Below are 20,999 nucleotides of genomic sequence, written 5' to 3'. Positions count from 1 at the left end.
ATATATATATAGATTGATACGATTGAAAAACAATTGTACCTAATTTCTGTGCAATAAAATCTTGAATTTTATTAAAAAAAAAAAAAAAGAAAAAAGAACTTATTTGCACACCTAATAATATATCTGTTAATTTTTCAAAACTCGTACGAAATTTCCGGATAAACTTTTCAACGAAGATATCTTTTCGTTGAACGATATCACCGATCGATAAGCAATCGATATATAAATTCGGTCGAGTTATCGAGATTATCGAGGGATCGAGTTGGGATTAAGTTGGGCGCATTAAAACGTCGTTAAGGTGACGCGTAAATTGCGATCGATGCGATCGATAATAAAATTTATCGCTCGATCCAGCCGCCGATTCCCTCAGCCGGAGAAACCGGTCCGATTCGGACTGGGAAGGCAATCTTCGGTTTTTCGCCTCGCCTCGCCTCGCCTCGCGCGCGGATACCAATTTTCTCCGGGTAATTATCACTTTAGAGGGAGGAAGGGATAGCGGAGGCGCATTAATAATCCGCGGGAAACGCATGGCTCGCGCCCGACGCGTTTTAACGCCCTTCGATCGATTGCTCCGTGTCGATTCATCCTCGAGATTACCCCCGAGAGTCTTCACGACTCGTTGATTAAGCGAGTTGGGTTCACAAAGCGCATCGAAGAGCGATTTCCCCTGCCCTTCCTCGTCTCGCGAGTTACGTCTCTTTCGTAGCGGCGAGAAGTCAAAAAGAAGCGATCGAAGTTATCGATATCGAATTTCGATCAAATTTTCATCATCATTTTGATCATATATATTGGTGAAATCGTAAAGAACGAATTAATTTATTACGCGACAAATCACGTGAAATTTTTTGGCCTCTCTCCCTCCCTCCTCCCTATACGAATATACCTGACACTAGAAGAAGACACTAAAGAAGAGAAGCTATCGAGAAATTTAGGAATAGAAGAATTCGGGGTGGACAGAATCGGAGAGGATTGTGTCGGAAGGTGTGACGAACGAGCGAGGCATCGAGTTCTCTTCTAAATGGTTTCTAACGGCGTCTTTAATCACTCCATCCGGGCCCGAGAGCTCGATCGGGGCAAAGAAAGGGGCCGCGGAGCGAAGGGCAGGGGGGAGGAAGGGTCGTGCTACCGAATTCCCGTGACAAGGTACAAGGAACTCGAGAGTTGGTGGGGCGAAAAAGAGGGGCGAGGGACGCAGGAGGAGGAGGAGGAGGAGGAAAGAAGGAAGGTGGAAACGGAGCTGCTGGCAAAACGCATTTGTCGGCTGTTGGCCCGGTTCTCGTCGCTCTTCGGCCAGCAGGAAAGATTAGTGGTCCTAATTCCCGTGTGCTCGTTCGTTGCTCAGGAAATCCCCACGTTGGAAAGACAACGCGCCTCTCCCTCCCTCTCTCCCCTCCAGCCTCGGCGAACAGCTAAGAGGAGAGGAGAGGAGAGGAGAGGAGAGCACACGGACGAGTTATCTGTTCCGTTTCTCCCGTGCGAGCCCGTGTAGGCAGGTTGTGTAGTAGGTTACGAGTGTCCGAAACCGGAGGCCACGCTCGTGCTGGCTACCGTAAATGTAAATATCCTACGCTCCCCGCATTAACATACGTCCCCGCAGCCTCATTAAGGATGAAATTAATTATCCATTGGAATCGTTTCTCGTGTTCCACCGAGGCCCCAAACTCGGGATAGAAGGACACGAAGGAAAAATTTGCACTTCGGATTGCTCTTCTTTTTCATTTCAATTTCCTCCTTCCATATAATTACGAAACGTTACATATATATATATATATATATCGTATCGACTCGATCAATCTTCGAGAAATCTTCTTCTGTTCGTACTCCTTGGACTTCTTTCGACGAAAGAATTCACTTCCAAAGGTTCGCAATTCACGGCGTGACGTTCGAATCGAAACGAGATAAGGAGAGAGAGAGAGAGAGAGAGAGAGAGAGAGAGGGGAGAGCATCGTTTTCTTCGATAAGCCGGGGCTACCGGTGGTCGCGTTCGCGCTTAAATGCGGCGGCAATCGATGAATTATCGCGCGTAAAAGTAATCAGCAGGCCGCGAAGAAATCAGCGGGGAGAGACTTAGGGCAACAATTATCCTAATGGATGCAAAGTCACACCCCGGCGTCCGCGCCGGGCATGGTAATGAGTCGATATCACCGCATACCAAGACCTTGTATCCTTCCAAGTCCTGTTCGAACCAGCGCCGCGCCGCGCCACCACCACCACCACCATCACCCATCCCCTCTCCTCCCATCTTCTATCTTCTCCGGCGCATCTTCTCCTCGCCCTGCTGCACCCTGCCCTGCTCCCCTCCTCGCCACCGAAATTCACTCACAGCCTCGAAAATCACGTTCACACTTGAGATCCCTCTCCCTCCCCTCCCCTCCCCCCGTTGCCCTTCGTTCGTTCACCACCACCAGAGATAACCTGGACGGAGAGAATCCTACCGATTCTACCTTTTCAAGAGGAGAGGAGAGAGGGAGGGGAAGAGGAGGGACATTTATTTATTTGGCCCGAGGCCGAGCGTAGCTTTGGCATTTTATTTTTCTCTCTTCATCCGCTCCAAATTCCACTTCCACTAATGGAAGTCGTAGTACGAAGTTTTGGAATTTAGATCGAATTTGGATCTTTTTTGTATGATCGATTCTCAGCTTCCAACAGGAGAATCGAAGCGTTCTTTCGGTTATGAATTTTATATCCGTGTAATTTGACGATGCGATTTTGTCTTTTTCTTTTTCATTTCCATTTCCGCAAGGGGGACAGGAGAGGATCGAATCGCATTTTTTATCGTTTTAATTTTTTTTTTTCTCTCTCTTGCAACGCCTTTCTTGTTGAACCCTCTCTAGTTGAACGCGATATATAATAGAGAGGAATATTGCTACTCGTTGAACTGCTCCGATCGTTAATTTTCTCGTCTCTCTCTCCTTGGATATCCGGAATCGAAGTGCAGTGCGTTTTCTCGGCGACGACTCGGAGAGTCGATTCGAATTTATAATATACGGTAGCAGTTTAATTACGAGTCTAAACGGGTTAAGGAACTCGTCCCGTGCCGGGTAAACCGCTTGAAATGGCTTCGCACTTGTCACTGACCACCGTTATCTTCTCTCTTCTTAGAAGGTATTATTATATAAGGGTGACGAAGATATCCAGAAGCGTGACCTCTACCTGCTGCTGCTACACACCTTCGTCGTCGCGGTTCTCCATCCGTGATCGCTCGCGCTCACGATTCGTTGAAATCGAATCGAGCAGCAGTTATTCATCCAACCCCCCTCGCCGATCAATCCTGCCTCCAAGTCGAAACTCGATTTTAACCTTCCTTTCCGATCCAACGATTCAAATTTGTATCAAATTTCACACACACGTACACACCGTGTATCTTCGCGTTCTCTTATTTTTGTTTACAAAAAAAGAAAATTTAAGCGAATTATTATCGTATACACGCTCGAGGAGAAAATGTCGAAATTTTGAAAATTTCAAATTCGAAGAGTTCAAAGGTTTCATTCTCTGGAAATGGATGGAATTTTTCGCAAATGGCGTCGAGAATGAAAATACTTTTCGAAAATACTGCGCTGTTAGCTCAACAGCAGTTGTTCACAAGTGGTTTTTAAAAATCGAGTATTTCCCTTTCACTGGAGCGGACACTGCGGTAAGAGTATCCGATTTTTCGAATCGTGTTTCGAGAGTTTCACCTCATTTAAACGCGACATTGCTCGCACAATATTCGAAAATTTCGAAAGCGAGACGCGATTCGACGCAAAGGAACACTTCGGTGGAACGACAAAGTTGGAAAGGGGAACATTCGTGTACATTCGACGATACGTTTGCGTATTTCGCGAAAAAAAGAAAAAAAAGAAAAAAAAAAAAGAAGAGAAAAAGAAAATATCGGCTGGATCGGGCCGTGTGTGGATGGTTACGACGACCGGAACGAACTGCAGCCGGGCCTGGATGGCAAGGAGCTTTTGTACTCCGGCAAGTGCATTGATTGAAATTAAAACCAGTTAAGGGTGCAACCTAATCTCCGCCCGAAGAAAACTGCTAAACCTGCGGGACTTTTTACCGTGACCGTAATCCACGGATTCGGTGTCGTTTTCCGTCTAACTAACTCATCGCATTAATCAGGTTCTCAGCTGACACGTTTCGAACGTGTTCTTTTAAAACGCAAAATTATTCACTCGAACAAGAAGAAGAAGAAGAAGAAGAAGAAGAAGAAAAAGAAGAATTTAAAATTTAACGACTATGCCGACTTCGATCGATATCGATCTCCATTGATAATAAACGAAATACTGGGGGGAAAAAAAGAACTTGATATCATCGTTCGATGATAAATCGATGATTTATCGAATTATCGACGCGTTCCACGTTCCACGGATATTCGAGCATCGCCCGTCGAAACAACAACGACGAATCCCTTCCTCTCGTCGTTGAACGCAAAAAAGGGTGGAGGAAAAATAGCCGCGAGAAAAGCCGTGGAAATAAGTTTCGAATCGGTTCGAACGGAGCGAAGCCAGAGAGGATCGAGGAACGGGGCAACATTTGCACGATTTCAAAACTGGATTGTCGCGTGGAGATATAAAACGAAAATCGGTCGGCAAAGTCGGCGACAGCCGATTAGGCAACCTTCCTAAAAAGATCCATCAACGAAATAAACCGATTACGGTGGCGCGAGGGAAGGTCGGGGTGGGGTTGGGGGTGGGAGGGTGGCGGGGGTGGAGCGGGGGGAGGGAGGGAGGGAGGTTGGAGAAGCCGACATTTCTCGGTCTTCCGTGGTTGTGGTGGCGGCGCGTATTAAACCAGCTGCTCCGGAATCCGCGTATCCGCGGAAGAAAAATTCAGGATGTACACGTGCACGTGCACATCGGTCGGAGGCGAGTGGTCGGTGGACGTGAGTCGGTGTGCGGGCATGGTAAAACTATTGGATTATTCGTGGTGTACGAGCTGCGGTTAGCAGGCATCAGACTGAGTTTGTTGGATTCGGGATCAAAGTAATCTCGTTTGCCACCCCCCGATCAGCCTATCCCCGATCAGCCTATCCCCGATCACCAGGGCTGGGCAAACCACGCCCTATCGCGGCTGGGCACGGTTCTCTCTCGATCGCTTTTCCGAAAAACAAAAAAAAAATCCGACTGAAATCGCCCGCCAACGCGTGCACCGATCGCGGGAATCGACGGCGAGTAGAAACGAGTAAGAACGGCGAGATCGAGCCAACTCTCGGATTCAACGGTCGATCCTCTCGAGGACGAGGACGAGGCGACTTGACGATTTTCCTGATTTTCACGGGCCCCTTCACGGGGAGGGGAGGGGGAAATCGAGCGGTTCAAACGCGGGACGAAAGGTTTTAAAGGAGAAAGGTAAACGGTCGGGTCGACTCGAACCCGCAATTCCCTTTGAGCGGGAATATTTAAGCGGATATTTGCGGAATGTTGGACACCCCTGATGTCAGCTGAGGCGTGTGATCTGGTTAGTTGACTCTCTAGGGTGGGTTTTGCCCTCGGTAGGCCGGAATCCGCTCGTTTTTCGAGGCCGGATTAGCCTCATAAGACGATACTCGAAAGATTAGATACCGAGATTACCGGTTCAAACAGCATCGGATGACGGATTGAATCGGATCACCAAGCCGATACTGATCATACTTGGCGAGGAAGACCACCGAAGATCAGTGGAATCGGGTGGCGGCATCCGACCAACCGATGACGAGGCCGACATACGTCTTCACCTTTCTTCGTTTTATCGTGTAAATTCGTCGAATCAATTTGTTAACAAGATGCCTATAACTATACAAGATATCGTGGCTCGAACATCGATCCCGGGGATCAACGCCAGGTAAACCGTCGTCGAAAGGATAAGCGAGGATAGTCGAGGATGAATCGTTATTTACACGAAGCTGCTTGCTGCTGCTTCCACGCTGCTACGACATTGTTATTTAATTTCCTCGACGAGAGAATCGTGTAATTTTTATCGCGTTGATTCGCGAACGAAAACAATTCCTTCGATCGATTCCAATCCCTCTGATCGATCTTTCCTAAATGTTAAAAAAAAGGGGAGAGAGGGGAGGAAAGGCAAGGCAAACTCACTCACTCCGTTTCCAAGAGAAGAAACTTCCAATTCCGGTCCGCGATTGAGTCATCCGAGTCGTGGACAAACGACTTCAAACCAAACCCCCAAGTTTTTACCTCCTTTAATTCGATCTGGTCACCGTTAAGCGAACCAAAAACCACTCTTCTCTCTCTCTCTCTCTCTCTCTCTCTCGGTGATAAAAACCGGGCGACGAAGATCATCTCGAGCACGGTTCGTGACGTTTCAGGGCGGTGGCTTCGCGTGGTCCATTCTGTCCGGACGAGCACGCACGATGACGTGATCACGTGACCGTTAAAAACCTGACCTAACCGACATCCCTGCCGGCACGCCATTATCCGTGCGTTCATCGCTACTGAATGAGCCTCGATGTCCGCTGGCACAAGCTCGCTCTACCCTCGTAAATCCATCCATCGAGAGGACATGCGATCCAAAACTCCCTTGTCCTTTCCCTCTTATCAACTGTTAAGACTGTTAAAACCAATTTTTTCCCTCTCCGTTCAATGCGCGCCGATCATCCCCCTCCACCCTCCTGGAGAACCTTGATTATCGTGTCGAAGATAATCAAGAACGAAGCAACAGATGAAACGATCTAAGAGCCTAATATCGATCTTATATAAAGTTCGTTCGGTGATCCTTTCTCGACATCTTGAACGAAATCGATAGATCGTTTTGTTCCTTTTTCTTTTTCTTTCGTTTAGAGCAAGGTCGTCCTATAAACGAGTAGAGAGAGTTAAGCCAACAACCCAATTCATTCACGAGAAATAAATCGATCCTCGAGAGAGAGAGAGAGAGAGAGAGAGAGACAAAGAGTTTTACTTTTAACAAATCTGTTCACTATCCAACCGATCGGATATTTCTATAGAGGCCGCACTTTCCACCCCCGTCGCGGGAACAAGGATCAAAAAAGAAAGTTCAAGTTTCGCGAATCGGAGCGAGATCACGTCCCCAACGTCGTGGCTCGACGAAATGACAGCGAAGCTGGCCGTGGCACGCAACTATCGAATGAACTAATATCCAAGTGTCGACCTAATATCGAAGCTCGGCGTAAAGGCATGGGGAAGGCACGCAACGTCTCTAACGTCACGAGCCGTTGTATCCCTTTTTCTCTCTCGGCTTGCTCCCGATGGCTTGCATGTGCGAGTACCTCGCAAGACGTGCCGTGGATATCCGGTGGTTGATCGATACGTCAGGAACGCAGCGATTACTCCTCCACGGGATTACTTTACCGGTATCGTGTTGCCAATCTGTGTATACAGGGAGAGAGAGAGAGAGAGAGAGAGGCTAGGTGAAATTGCGCGAGAGTTGGAGCAAGTTTGGCCAACTTTCTTCTTTACTCATCCTCCAGTTTTGGGAAAGAAGGATTATCCCCTGACGTCAATTTCGACTTCGAAATCATCCGATCACAATTAAACAGTTTCTCTCTGGAAACCATTAGATTTTTGTTTCTTCGCGAGTTCAACAAGCGTTTACAGATATTATTATTCGTTGGAAGGAAGGATGTATGGAAAGCGATTTCTTTGAAAAGATTCTAAAACGACGGACAGAGTTTGGAAAATTTATTTCGATCAAAATTTCTTACCATCTTTCGCCAAAACTTCAAACGGATCGTTATAATTTGATATTTAATTTCACGATTTCTTTCCTCCCTCTTCTCGATCGAGGAAATAACTTTTTCTAACTTCTCAGTTTAAAATCACGATTTCTTCTTCCGAAACGTTTTCGCGAGCTTCATCCGTCAGTTTCGTTCATCGCAATTTTCCTATAAAAAAAAAAAAAAAAAAAAAAAAAAAAAAAAAGAAGGGAGAGATCTCTTCATGCGAAACGATCGGAAAAATGAAAGAAAGATCGGAAAGAGACGGATCTCTGGTACCACGAGAGAAGCCAGGAATCGATTTCGATCGATCTCGCTCTCGATCTCATAAATATCTGGCGGAGGCAATCGGCCGGATAATTACGTATCGAGGCGTACGAGGGGCGTTCTCTCTTCATAAGCTTCGATATTATGCTTATACGTAGTCGCGGCACGCTTGACCCTCTTGACACTCGGATGATATAATAATAATTGTTGCCACGAAGAGGAGCACGGTTCCAAGCATCATTGGCAGAAAGTGGCCAACCTCTCTCTCTCTCTCTCTCTCGGTGTGCGAGAGCCCGGTGCGCGGAACAGAGGGCCCCGTTTAATTTCCTCGCTTCGTTTCATGCTTCTCTCCCCAATCACCGTTTTCGTTTGGCCGCCGTTTAATTAATATCGGGACCCAATTTCGGAACCCATTCCTTCCCCTCCCCCAAAGGAAAATCATCTACGAATTCATTTCCTCCAGGAAATGTTCTTTCCAAAAGAACGATTTCCGATTTTCGGAAGGAATTTCAACGCTCCCGATCGATCCTTCTTCTCTCATTTGAACACATTTCGTGAATTAGACTTTTATTCGCCTGTCGTTTCGAATCGATCTTCTCTCCGAGAAGAGAGAAAATTGCCGACGATCTTTCCTTTCGTTTCGTTTCTCCCCTCTTCGTTCGAAACGTCGAGTCGCAACGCGATACGATTGAAATCGTGACAGGCGCAAGAGCAGTGATTTCGAGTGCCTCCGCTTTATATTGATTCTCGATCCAGAGAGAAGTTCACATTGTGAGAGTGGGAAGGATAGGGCTCGGGGCTGGACACGAGAATTCCCACATCGGTGGAAGCATCGGCTCTGTCGAGGCTGAGCCCGCCTCGCCGGCCCTCTCGCCTCGCCGTTTGAAAATGAGATTTCGGTGGAGGGCAGATAACAGGCAGAAACTGCATACCGAATTAGTAGGATGGAATACGTGTACCGGAGGAGGAGGCATTGCCTATCGAGTCGAGCGGAGTACAAACAAAGAGGAGAGGCGAGGCAGCGTATATAGCAAAACGATCGTCGCTCGACTTGAAATACGTAGCCATTAACGGCCATAACCATTACCGATTCGACTGAATTGTGAGGTTAGTATGGGGCTAATCTGCTACGTGCTTTACTTACCTGTCAAGAAATTAGCATATTATCTGAATACCGGCTCCCTCTCCGATTCCTTCGGTGGACTCGGCAACTCTCGGCCTGGTTCCTCCTTCTTTCACTTTCCCTCCGCTACTATACAGGACCTACTACCCTTTCCACTCTCCTCCCCGACTCGAAAACAACAACAAGGATTTTTAAACGAGGGATCAACTTCTCCACAAACGTTTTTACGTTTCCAACGAATTAATGCGCACAGATCGACGGTATTTCTATCTGGTTTTTGGACAGTCGATCGATTCAATTCGGATCCAATTGATGCAACTTGCTGCAAAATATTGCGATCAAGAAGGAATATTTAATTTCGTGAAAGATGAGGACGAACGTCGGTTAGATTTTTGTTACGAATCCTTCGTTCTTTTTTTATCCGAAAACCGATCGTGAATACAATATTCGATAGATTCGTCGGTTGATCGGATAGATAGATATATAGAGGAATTGTTCGAATCGAGTTTGTGCTTCTTAAACGTCGGCGTAAAATTCAGGAGAGAGAGATCGATAACTCCGATTCGTCTCGGATCATTTTCTGTTTTTAATTATACGTGGGTTAGCCCCAAGGGTTAACCCCATTAGGAGCGGGCCAAGAAGCTACCGGCCACTTTTATTTCCTCCTGTTCCAGCAAAGATCCCATTACGCTCGTTTGCGTTAAACAATTTCGTGCGTGCCGCCATCAACCGGCACAGGAAGCCACCTTCGATTCTCCTTTTGTCTCGACCACTTTTTCTTCTTTTTTCCATCTTAGATCAATTATTCGCGCGTAAATAACATTTTGAGCGCGCGTTCTCTCTCGCAACCAAACCAAACAATTAGCGTCGAGTCACAAATTGAAATCTTTTTTTTCTCCAATGCGCACTGATCAATCTCACGAATATCAGGATCACAACAACAACGGAGTCAGTCTTTTTAAAATATTTTATTCCTTCTTTATTTTCTAACCTATCTTTCAACTGAATTTTATATAAAGATCCAGAGGAAAATGTTAATTAATTCGTTGCGTGTCTCGTTGCAGCGGAAGAAGCATGTCAAAATTTCGAATCGAGAAATCTTAAGTAAGTGCATGAACCATTTTTCCAATTTTCGAAAATCCGAAGTATTTATAAACTTCGTATTCACAAAATTCTAATCGCAAAATGAAAAAAAAAAAAAAAAAGAAAGAAAAGAGAAAAATTCACAAAGGATGGGACGACGATACGTGGACGAGATTCATAAACACGAGAAATGAACGCGAAAACGGTTGTTAATTTTTTTTTCAAACGGTCGAGAAAAATTCACGAAAACGCCTAATAACAACAATTTGGAGCATTGGCACGATTCTCTCGAATCGATCGGCAAGAAGCTGGCGCCAACGGGACATTTCGGTTCGCGCCGATAATTCGCTTGTTTACGTTTCCACCAACAGCTTCTATGAAGCTGTTCCCGCGCCACCCAGTCTCGGTCGAAATGGCCAGTCGGGTCAGAGCGAACGAGTTACGCGAAACCGGGTAAATAAGAGATAATCGGCAAACGAGGAGGCGGTGGTCAGTTTTACGATAAGCCGGGAATTAATGCGAGCAACAGGCCATAAGAAAGTCTCGTTTCTTGCACGAGGCTTCGCCCCTTGTTTACCTTTTCCGCTGTCGACGACCCGATTCGACCCCCTCCCCCTTTCCACGCCGATTTTGCGCCGTTCGTGGAAACCGTTTGTGGAAACTGACTACTTCTTCTTCCTCTCCCCTCTATCCTCGCCCGATAATCGTTTCGTTTTTTCGCCTCGTATAATACCGACTTCTTGCCACCCAACGTTTAACAGTCTTCAAATTGGCCGAAGAAAACCGATTTCCGGATAAAGAGGAGAGAAGAATTCATTCGCCGAGTTTTTCATCCCCGTTGCGTTCTTTCGCACGCCTCTTGCCTCGCGCACGACACGTAAACGCGATCCGGATTTCCTTTAATTGTCCGGCACCGTTATCGGTTCGTTATTCCAAGAAAAAGATTAAAACCGATCTTCGATAATTAAGAGAAAGGATCTCTTTTTGCGAAAGTTAAAAATTAAAATCGAAGAGATAGAGAAAAGGTGGATAGGAAAATGGATTTCTTTTTCTTCTTCTTCCTTTCGTACTGACACGGATGAGAGGATAAGGTGAGAGAAGAGTGAAGAGGGGCGGGGAAGGGGCGAGTAATCAGCGCCACGCGTAATGCGTATCATTGGCCGGTCCTCGTAAACACGAGGGCAAAAAACAATTATTAAGGGAAGATTGAAGAGAACGGCGGTGAGCAAGGTGCAGAGGGCAGGTCCTTGAAACGAACGAGCGTCCTTAGCGCGGGTCCCACGGTTGTTGTACACCGCTCGTTTCGCTTCTTTCTCTCTCTCTTTTTCTCGACTCGCATCTGATCGAGCGTTAATCGTAAATTGCGCCAATCTTCAACAACCGCGCTAATAACGTTCTTTGACATTTACCTTTCTCTGCCCTTTCTCTCCAACATTGTCACCGTTCAATTCGCCGTTTACGCAACTTGTCACTCGCTGCTAGTAGCTAGAAGCAAATTGTCTTTTTTCGTTTCGAGGGAAGTGTCTGCTTCTTCGTGCAGAGACGACAATATATATATATATATGTTCGAACGGATGGAGAGTAAAAAGAAAGATAGATTTTCGAACGCCAAGATATACGTAGCTTAAATATCTCGAAACAACGATTCCAAAGAAATATAGTTTCGTAGTAAAGCTAGTAAAGGAATTTCAGAGCGTGGTGATTAACCGAAGGATTAATAATTCTTCTCTCGGTACATCTTGATCCAAGGCTAACTTTTTCCACCCGATACGAATCTCGAAGGAAATAAAATTAAAGATCTTGAAAAACGTTCCCTCTTGTTCGAAAGGAAACAACAACAACAACAACAACGACTTTCCCCATCTGTTATCGATGGCTGGTCTTATATTATATTTTCATCGCTGCTCGTTTAACACGTAATAACAACGTAAGAGAGAATGGGCGAGCATTAGAGCTCGTTAGAGGGTGAAATCTGTGTATTGGGTAGGATCGGCGGAAAAGAAGTGGCGCCACCAATTGGAATATAGGAGGGGGGAGAGGGTGGCCCGTAAACATGGGAAAAGATGCGGGCCTCGGCTGCATATTTATAAAATGCAAATTCTAATTGCGGTCTAACAGCGACGCGAAATTAATGATTGCATTTAAAACGCTTTATCAGCGGCTGGCACATTTTAACTCACGTAATAAGCGGCCCGTGCTCCATCGCGTGTATACGTTCGGTCGAACGAAAAGCGCGGTCGCATAAATTTTTATTAAAATAAAAAAAAAAAAAAAAAGGAAAGGAAGAGAGAAAGAAATAATATCGAGCCACCAAACTATTTAATTTTCGTCGAATACGAATAAATTCAATGGAAAATAATTCGTGGAAAATAGTGAGAACACGATTAAAATTCACTCGAATTCACATTTTTCCACACGATCTGTACATGTTATTTGTTTTATCCGACTATTTCGCATTAATTATTTCCAAGTTAAAATTTGGAGGAACCACATTATCTACATTTTACAATCGTAACTTTATCTTTATCTCAAAGCATAAGGATAAGATCGATACAATACGAAAAAAATTTCTAATTTTAATAACAGGGTGACCTTCCAAGAAAATATTCTTCGAAAGCAAAGGATTAATTCCCCTGATCTGATCATCTTTGTATGTACAGGACAATGATGGATTGAGATTAATTTTAATAACAAATGAGCGGCAGAAAAACCGAACAGATCGTCTCCTTCGTGTCAACTCGAGACTCGAAAAGGGAGGAAAAAAAAAAAAAAATAGAAAAGAAAAAGAGGGATACACACGATTCCAACGTATTCGTAATTTCAGAATCGAAACAATTTCGCGTCAGGACACGAACCATATATTTCGCAAGTTTCGTGGACAGATGACGCGGAACGAAGGCACCTCTGTTAAAAGGCACCAATGTTAACATATGGCGTGGTTAGCGTGATCTTTCGGGAAAAAATGTGCAAGTTTTCGTGCCGTCGATCCACGGAACACCGGTGTTTCTCCGCCTATTGGGGCGGTACTTGCATTTTCGCAAACGCGTTTGCACAAGTCTGCAAACAATCGGTCGTCTCTTGCACGTCTCTATCCAACCAGAGTCGGGGCATTAACCCCGTTGAAAAAGTAACTGGGTGAAAATTTCGAGTAAACTTTAAACGATTAACTTATCAAAATGCTTGAATAACATTTATTCGAGATATTAGATATTATGTAATTGATCCACTTTTACGATACAACAATTATCGACCCCTACAATTATTTATACGATTATTATTATTATATTTTAAACGAAAATAAATTATTGAAGTAACTTATAGAATTAACTTTTAAACTATTAACTTTTGTCGATTCAATATCTCTTTCCCGTATTTATTCCGAACAAATTCTATAATTTAATCAAATCAATGATCAAATTCTGAATCGACGATACGAAAGATTCATTCTATTTAGAATTCGAGTAATTGTTAACAAGACAGACTCACAAATTCGAAAACCATAATAATATAATTTTTGTCGATAATAATTTGTGTTGCAAAACGTTCGTCATTGTTCGTTTCGTATGCGAAAATACCTCTAAAAATAAATAAGATATCACGAGTTTACGTTAAAAAAAAAAGAAAAAAAAAAGAAATTTAAACGCAAGGTGTGGAAAGCAATTAGCGGGACGCGCGATAATGAAAGTATCAATATAAAAAGACAATCTTCGTATAACACGAATCTTTTCTTTGCTTTTTCCTCCGATTTGTATCAGTTCTCCTTCGTTTAATTACGAATTTCGATACGGAACGAATTAACCATTACAGAAACAATCGGGTTGTATCAGAACGATCAAGTTCCTTTCTTATTTCGAGATTATTTCTTTATTTGTGAAAATCCAGGATGAATTTCAAAAGTAATAAGAGTTGGAGGGAGGGGCGAAATATCGTTTACTATTAACCTGCCAATTTATTTCTCGCCGAGACGTTTTAACGCGAAACTGGAAACACGCAGGTGCCTCGTTACTTCCCGCTTTCCCCCTCTAAAGAACGTCGCAGCCTAATTACTCCAGAGACCCCTTCGTTAAACAGCGATAAACATCTCGGCGATTAATAAGGAAATACTGTTTTCTTGCTGCTTGTGCCGATCCACGTTGCATCGATTCCGTACGAGAACGACAAAAATGTGCGGCAGAAGGTGCGACATAAAACGGAAGAGAGAAAGAGAGAGAAAGGAGAGAGGGAGAGGACTACTTGGCCGGTAGCCTGGCGTTAATTGCGGCCTCTCGTAAATTAATTTTCCATTCGTTACCTGTCGTTACGATACTCACAAGTTCGTTTAAAAATACGTGAAATTTCTACTTCTTTCAAATTGATAATTTCTTTATATATATATATATATATATATATATATATATATATATATATTCGTGTGTCTCGATATTATACGTGAAATTTTCTTCCTTTCGAGTCGTGGCAAATTACGTTTCGATCAATCGTAAATTCTAACGATTTCTATTTAAATTTGCAGGAATTAATCGATTCGGCATTTTGATTTCAGCGTTTTTTGCGATAACGATCCAACAAACGCGTTCTCTTGAATTCTCGAGGATTCACGACGAGGATTAAAAAAAAAAAAAAAAATACGATTAAAATTTTACCTCGAAAGGTAAATCAACGTGTCTCGCGTACACACCAATAATGCATAATTCGTGGAAACGATCGATCGAGCATCGGGAACAATATCTATCGATGGTAGATATGTATTATATCGGGAAAGCAAGCTTGTTCCAAAGGTTTGCAATATCATTGATTTGTGTATTCACTTGTGCGTTCACAGAAGTATACATTTACCTCCTACTGCCTCTTTGTATTCCTATCGGTTACGTTGTTCTCGACTCTAGCGGGTTCTTTAGGCTCTTAAGATTCTAAGCTTTGACCAGAATATTCCACATGCACGAGGGAAAAAAGGCGCCTCGTATCGGATCAATTTTCTTTCTTTCTTTCTTTCTGGGTAAAATCTGCTCGAGGTTCAAGCACGTATGACGAAGTCCATCCTCGGGCTATGAGACGATATAATTTACGACATGACCCTTGACAAGTGATTTGCAGACATCTCGTAACGAGACCATGAATGGTCTCCCTACGGTAATCGCATTCTGTTGTTTCGTGCCTTCCTTCGGCCACGTCTCCTTTTCCCTCGTGAAAAACACGTTTCTGTTTATTTTTCACAATATAGCATTGCTCCTCTATGCGATTTCGTTGGCAAGTAACGAGAAAAAGACAATCGAGATCGAATTGAATTCTCAAAGTGAAAGGAAAAGGAGAAATTTTATTCGACTACAAGTCGCGTAATAAATTAAATTATTTTTACTTTTTCTATTAAAGAAAAATTTCTTCACCGTTGATTATTCACTTTTGATTAAACTTTAGGAATAATGGTTTTCGAAAAAATATTTGAACTTGAAAGGAAATATGATTTTTTTTTTTTTTTTTTTTTTTTTTTACGATAAATTTTGTGATACGAGTTATTTTTTAACATATCTAAAGTGGGTACACAAAAATTTCGTTCATTAAATTATGAGCAATCAAAGTTTAATCAAAGTTGGATAAAACGAGACAGAGATCAAAACGAATCGGTAGTGCGACCAAGATAGAACAAGTCTTACCTTGCCTTACTTTTAATCGCTTATAACAAGCTTTGAACAAGCGTCAATCGATATTTTTGCGTTTGTTTTGGAATGTTTTTTATCGCACGAATGTATTTACATTTTACATAAAGTAGTATTAATATAATCTCGTAGAATTACCGTAGTAATAGAATCGAAAATAATATGAATAACTGATGGTTTCGAATGTTCATTAAAATTTAACAGACGGATTAAAAGCAATTTCTTTTTCTTTCTTTCATTAGCAAAAATGTAATTTCAACGATGTTACACTTTTTATACAATTCTGAAATTCTACCTCTCACGAATTCCTCGGTAGTATAGTGGTTAGTATCCCCGCCTGTCACGCGGGAGACCGGGGTTCGATTCCCCGCCGGGGAGAGATTATTTTTCTATGGAAAATCCATTTTTTTAACCATTTACATCTTACATATCGACGCAGATCAATTATCAATATTAATTGAAAATAGGAAAAAAGAATAAATAACCATTCTTTAATAACAAAAGATTCGTATGAAAACCTAATTGAAATACGATTGTTTAATCCTTTAACCTCAATAATCCATGCAAAAAACCTCAATTATCCATCGCAATTAATTCTCAAACGCGAATCGTTTCACGTTTAAAGATCTATCTAAACTACAAAAAAAAAAAAAAAAGAAAAAAAACCAAAGCAATCGAATCATCGCTCTCTCGTCATCGAGCATCGTGATACCGTACCGTCGTTCCTGCGCTAATTATCCAAACAATCAGCGAAATCCCGATGCGCCGCTAATAGTGGCAAGACAAATCGGCAACAATCACGAAACGCGATTCCCCACGATTGTCCGGAATCCCATCCTCGTCTCGTCACGAAAAATTGCCGTCTCGTTAAGAAACAATTTCGCGCCGAAACGGTCAAAAAATCCTCTCACGTGTCGTTAATGGCAGGCTAAGAGAGAAAAATGAGAATTTTCCTCGAGACAATGGAGAGGACGGGATTTTGGTGGCAAAAACGGGCGGCGCGTGACCAAAACGGGCGGAAATAAATTCGCCGACGTCCACCGCCGCCTCATTTCCATATTCCACGAGAGAAATATTTTTGTTTCGCGAGATATCGTTTAAGAGAAAAACTTAGGGACGACGGGTGGTTAGAAAATTATGAAAATGTTTCCCTGCCCCTTGTACGAGGTGAATTCCTCGTAATTATCGGAGTTGAATATTTCGCGTGTTGTCCGAGAATAAATAGATATTTGTATAATTTACGTTCCAGCGTGGCTGGAAATCGTAATAATATTATCTGAATATAAAACTGAAAGGTATTTTAATATTATAAATACGAGTATATTAATTCGGTGAGATACGCGAATGGTATATACAATATATATATATATGGATCTTTTCGAAAGGAGAATTCCTCCATAAAACGCGTAGAAAGAAATTTAAAATGCGTAAGCGGTGTGGAAGATTAATCTTGTCTACTGTCGGGGAAGGAAAAGTATAATGCGAAAAGTGTAAACTCGTTCTCCTTGTTTAACGAGTTTGTGCAAATTTCTCGATAATATCTATCTTAATTTGATATTTCAATTCCGTAAGGATTTATCTCGATCCCTTGAAATATAATGTTCTTATCTTTCGGGCATAAATATTTATACGCCTCTTGACTAGAAGCACATACATAAATCATCGAACATACGGATTGAATGTTATCGAAAGGGAAACTTGATTGATAAATCAACCGGGTATTTAAACAGTACTTAACTTACATCAGTATAACACTCGCATTAGCGCTTACATGGCAATTATTGAACGAACTTGCTCCATAAACAGAAGAATCGAACAACAAGTTTATTACCGTCCAGGAACAAAAGATAAAACTCCTCTGTCTGAAAAATATTCTTCGATTAATCCCAGATTAAAAATTTCAATATGGGAAAAGATATGGGAATATCACTAAGTTTCTTCGCACAGAAATTTTTACAGATAATTCTTTTTTTCTCCGAATTCGTAGAAACCTCGTCACGATCCCGCTCGATCTCGTAATGCCGATTCCATGAAAATTCGACGCCTATGTTTGCCCGACCTCTGAGGCAAGGCATGTGGCAGGTGGCCGCGCGATAGTTTGCATATTCATCGGTTTCTCCCTTATCGGTCCCATATTATCACAGCGTGCTTAATTGACTTCAGATTCCCTCATTAGCGCTAATGGGTCAATTCCAAAATGTGTTCCACCGTGAGGCGGCGACTTACCGCGAACAAGTAACTCGGTCGCGCCCCCTACAACAACGTGAGATTCGTTTTTTGAAAGAATCTAGACTCGTTGCCTTCGAAGAAAATTAAATAATTCGTTCAAATTATCAGAATGTATTTTTATATTAGATTCGAGTCGATATTCGATGTACCCTTCTTTTTTCCTACCATCCATTTTATGCGAGTATTTGTACGTTTTCACATCTTTTGCTCGGACCTTCATTGTCGAAGAATTCAATTAGCAATCGATAAATAATTTACTTAGTTACTTTAACTACTTTACTTCGTCGGATTATGATATTCTGAGGACTCGGATTCGATTTAAAGAAAATTTTCTCTTGTGAGAAAATTTCATCAATTGTTTTTTTTTTTTTTTTTCATCAGTTTCAACGATGTTATTTTATTCCACGTTACAATCACAGTATGATAATATAATATTCGACTGGCCATGCTTTTGAGACGAGATACGTACAACAACAACAAACCGAGGCAAAGAGTATCACGAAGGCGTTAAATTATCGTAATCTTTTAACGCAATTTTTCAAATAAGCCGCGAGGAAGACTAATAAAAAAAAAAATAAAAAATAAAAAAAAAGAGGGAAGCAACAAACAATGTACGGTACGGTTCGCATGTTTCGTGACAATGTGTCATAAGAGAATTGCAAACATACGTAACCACGTATAGCTCTCAGTGATACAACCACGTGTAATAATTGTGTATAATATAAAGAGCACAGAATCGTGTAACAACGTGCGCAATGCAGCATATCGATTTAATGAAAACCGGCCGTCGTATCGAACGCATAAAGCATAAGTGTCGTTGCACCAAACGGCCGAGTATTTCAATACAATTTTGCAACTCGTGAGAATGACGCTTTGCAATAAACAATTTCTATTCTTTTTTTTTTTTTTTTAATATCATCTTTCTCGAATCTCACTCCCTCACTCTTTAATTGTTCAAATTCGTCAAATTTAACTGGATCCAATAAACGAAAAGTATTATCACTCGCAACTTTTCATTTTTAAGATGTTCAATGATACAACGCATTTTCTATACCGCACACTGACGAACACAGTCATCGCGTGAATCATCAATTTTTCCAAGAAATAAAAAAGAGAAGAATTTCGCATTTTTGCACGATTACAAATGTCATCGGTTCTTTTTTTCTTTTTTTTTTCTTTCTAGAAATCTTCTTCGATTTTCTTCGATGCCATGTTGTTGAGTATCGCGTTCTAACAATCCAGAAAAAATTTCGAATAATTAAAAACAATTTAGAAACTACCAAACTTTGGACGAAATCTATCTTCGTTTCGAAGAAAGTTTCCAAGTGGAGAGAAAGAAAAAAGAAGGAGGGGAAAGAAAAAGAAGAAGAAGATACGGCGAAAAGCATCGATTCTTTGTACTTTCCTGACCGTAGACACCTCATGCTCGTGCCTGTTTTCAAACCGTTGTTGCAACAACGATAATCGATGGAGAGCGATGGAGTTTGGAAAGTTTGCAAAACTATACAGCGATTAGAGCATACGAGTCTAGTGACAGACTTTCCCCGTCCTACGCGTCTCTGGACTTCGTAATCGAGGATGTAATTTAAACTACTTACTTGTCCAGACTAGAACAATTTGTCGGTAAGTCGGACGTTCTGACCACTCGTTGGAAAATCATCGGCCGTTTAATGAAATCACTGTCCCTCCCCTATCTCCGATTCCCTGCTCGACTCCTATACAATTTTTTACTCGAACGAAAGAAAAAAAAAGAAAAAAAGAATTAACCAATGTGGACTTTTTGTTAATTTTTCGATAATAAAAGAACAATTTCCTTTTGAGGAAAACCGAATTAAAAAAATTTGTTCAATCTTTCGTTCGTTGATCACAACTTAATCGGTTGAATTTTTTTAAGTATTTTCAAGGATAATTATATTATTACGACAATTCTCGTTTCAAGATCGTCGAAAAACGAGAAAAGAAAGAAAGAAAAGAAAAGAAAAAGATGAAAAAAACCCCGAAGGGGTTAAAAGTTAGGGGAGAGGAAGGGCGAAGTTTAGGAGAGAGAGGATACGATAGAAAGGAAGAGAGAAGGCCGACGGTAACTTAACTCGATGCCCCGATATCCGATCCTCCCTATAAAAATGCACACGCCACTCACGTCTATGTAAACAAACGGACATCGAATGGTCGAGTGACTCTCTTTTTCCGGTTAGCTACACCTATTAGCTCTCTCTCTCTCTCTCTCTCTCTCTCTCTCTATCTCCCTCTCTCTCTTTCTCTCTTTCTCTCCTCCCCCTCCTCTCTCTCTAGTATGTAGATCGTATAGCAGTCATTGCAGTTCCTGCAACAGGCCAGCCCAACCAGGTAAAGGTACTCCTCCGATTCGCGAAACGCGACTCTTTCTCGCGTTGGAACTCGAGTCGTTCGGTGAACCTAAACTGTTCTCCTCTTTTCTCTTCTCTTCTCTTCTCTTCCCTGCTAAAGCCCGTTGCACGCTGCATTTTATGTTACACCTGCTATGCGTTTCATCGCTCGTCTCTTCTTTTCTCTCTTTCTCTCTTTCTCTCTCTCTCTCTCTGCTCAACAGCTAGCCGGGCTTTGGCTCAATTTGCTCTTCAACGAGAGATACAACTCGTTCACGATATCTCATCGTAATCCCCGCTGCAACACGATGTTCGACCGAAAGTAATGCATCAACTTGCAACGATCGAGTTCAATTTAATAAAAATTGAAAAAAAGAAATTTTTTTATCAAGAGCGAATAGAGTATACTCGTGATCGAAAACGTGAAAAGTGTCCAGGCATTGAAATCACCAAGGCAAGGAACGATACGTTGTTCCCCCTCGAATCAAGATACGTGCAATATGCTGTACAATTAATATTTCTAGAGCGGCAGGCAGGAAAGAATTAGATGGAAAGCATAGAGATTCGAGGGGAAGAGAGAGAGAGAGAGAGAGAGAGAGAGAGAGAGAGAGGGAGAAAAAGAAGAAGAAAGCTTGCGGAAAAATCTC

The 20,999-nt window shown here is 42.3% G+C and overlaps 1 protein-coding gene and 1 non-coding gene across 4 annotated transcripts in view; one reads left to right on the top strand and one right to left on the bottom strand.

Moving 5' to 3' along the window:
• The window catches only part of ss (aryl hydrocarbon receptor spineless), a 136,483-nt gene that overhangs the window by 99,435 nt on the left and 16,049 nt on the right, over positions 1–20,999 (bottom strand). The window contains exon 1 of one of the 3 annotated variants that reach the window (XR_015292029.1): positions 9,066–9,392. The exons of the other annotated variants lie outside the window; for them this stretch is intronic. The gene's annotated coding sequence lies outside the window, so the exon portion shown is untranslated. Of the gene's footprint in view, positions 1–9,065; positions 9,393–20,999 lie in introns of those variants that run through there. 3 annotated transcript variants of the gene reach the window in all.
• On the top strand, positions 16,085–16,156 carry TRNAD-GUC (transfer RNA aspartic acid (anticodon GUC)). Its single transcript has one exon. It is a non-coding gene; the product is annotated as a tRNA-Asp (tRNA).

Source organism: Apis florea, unplaced genomic scaffold (genome assembly GCF_048593485.1).
Source record: "Apis florea isolate Af1SG1 unplaced genomic scaffold, ASM4859348v1 contig_3034_pilon, whole genome shotgun sequence".
Classification (NCBI taxonomy): Eukaryota; Metazoa; Arthropoda; class Insecta; order Hymenoptera; family Apidae; genus Apis; species Apis florea.
This window is presented reverse-complemented; position numbering and strand designations above follow the sequence as displayed.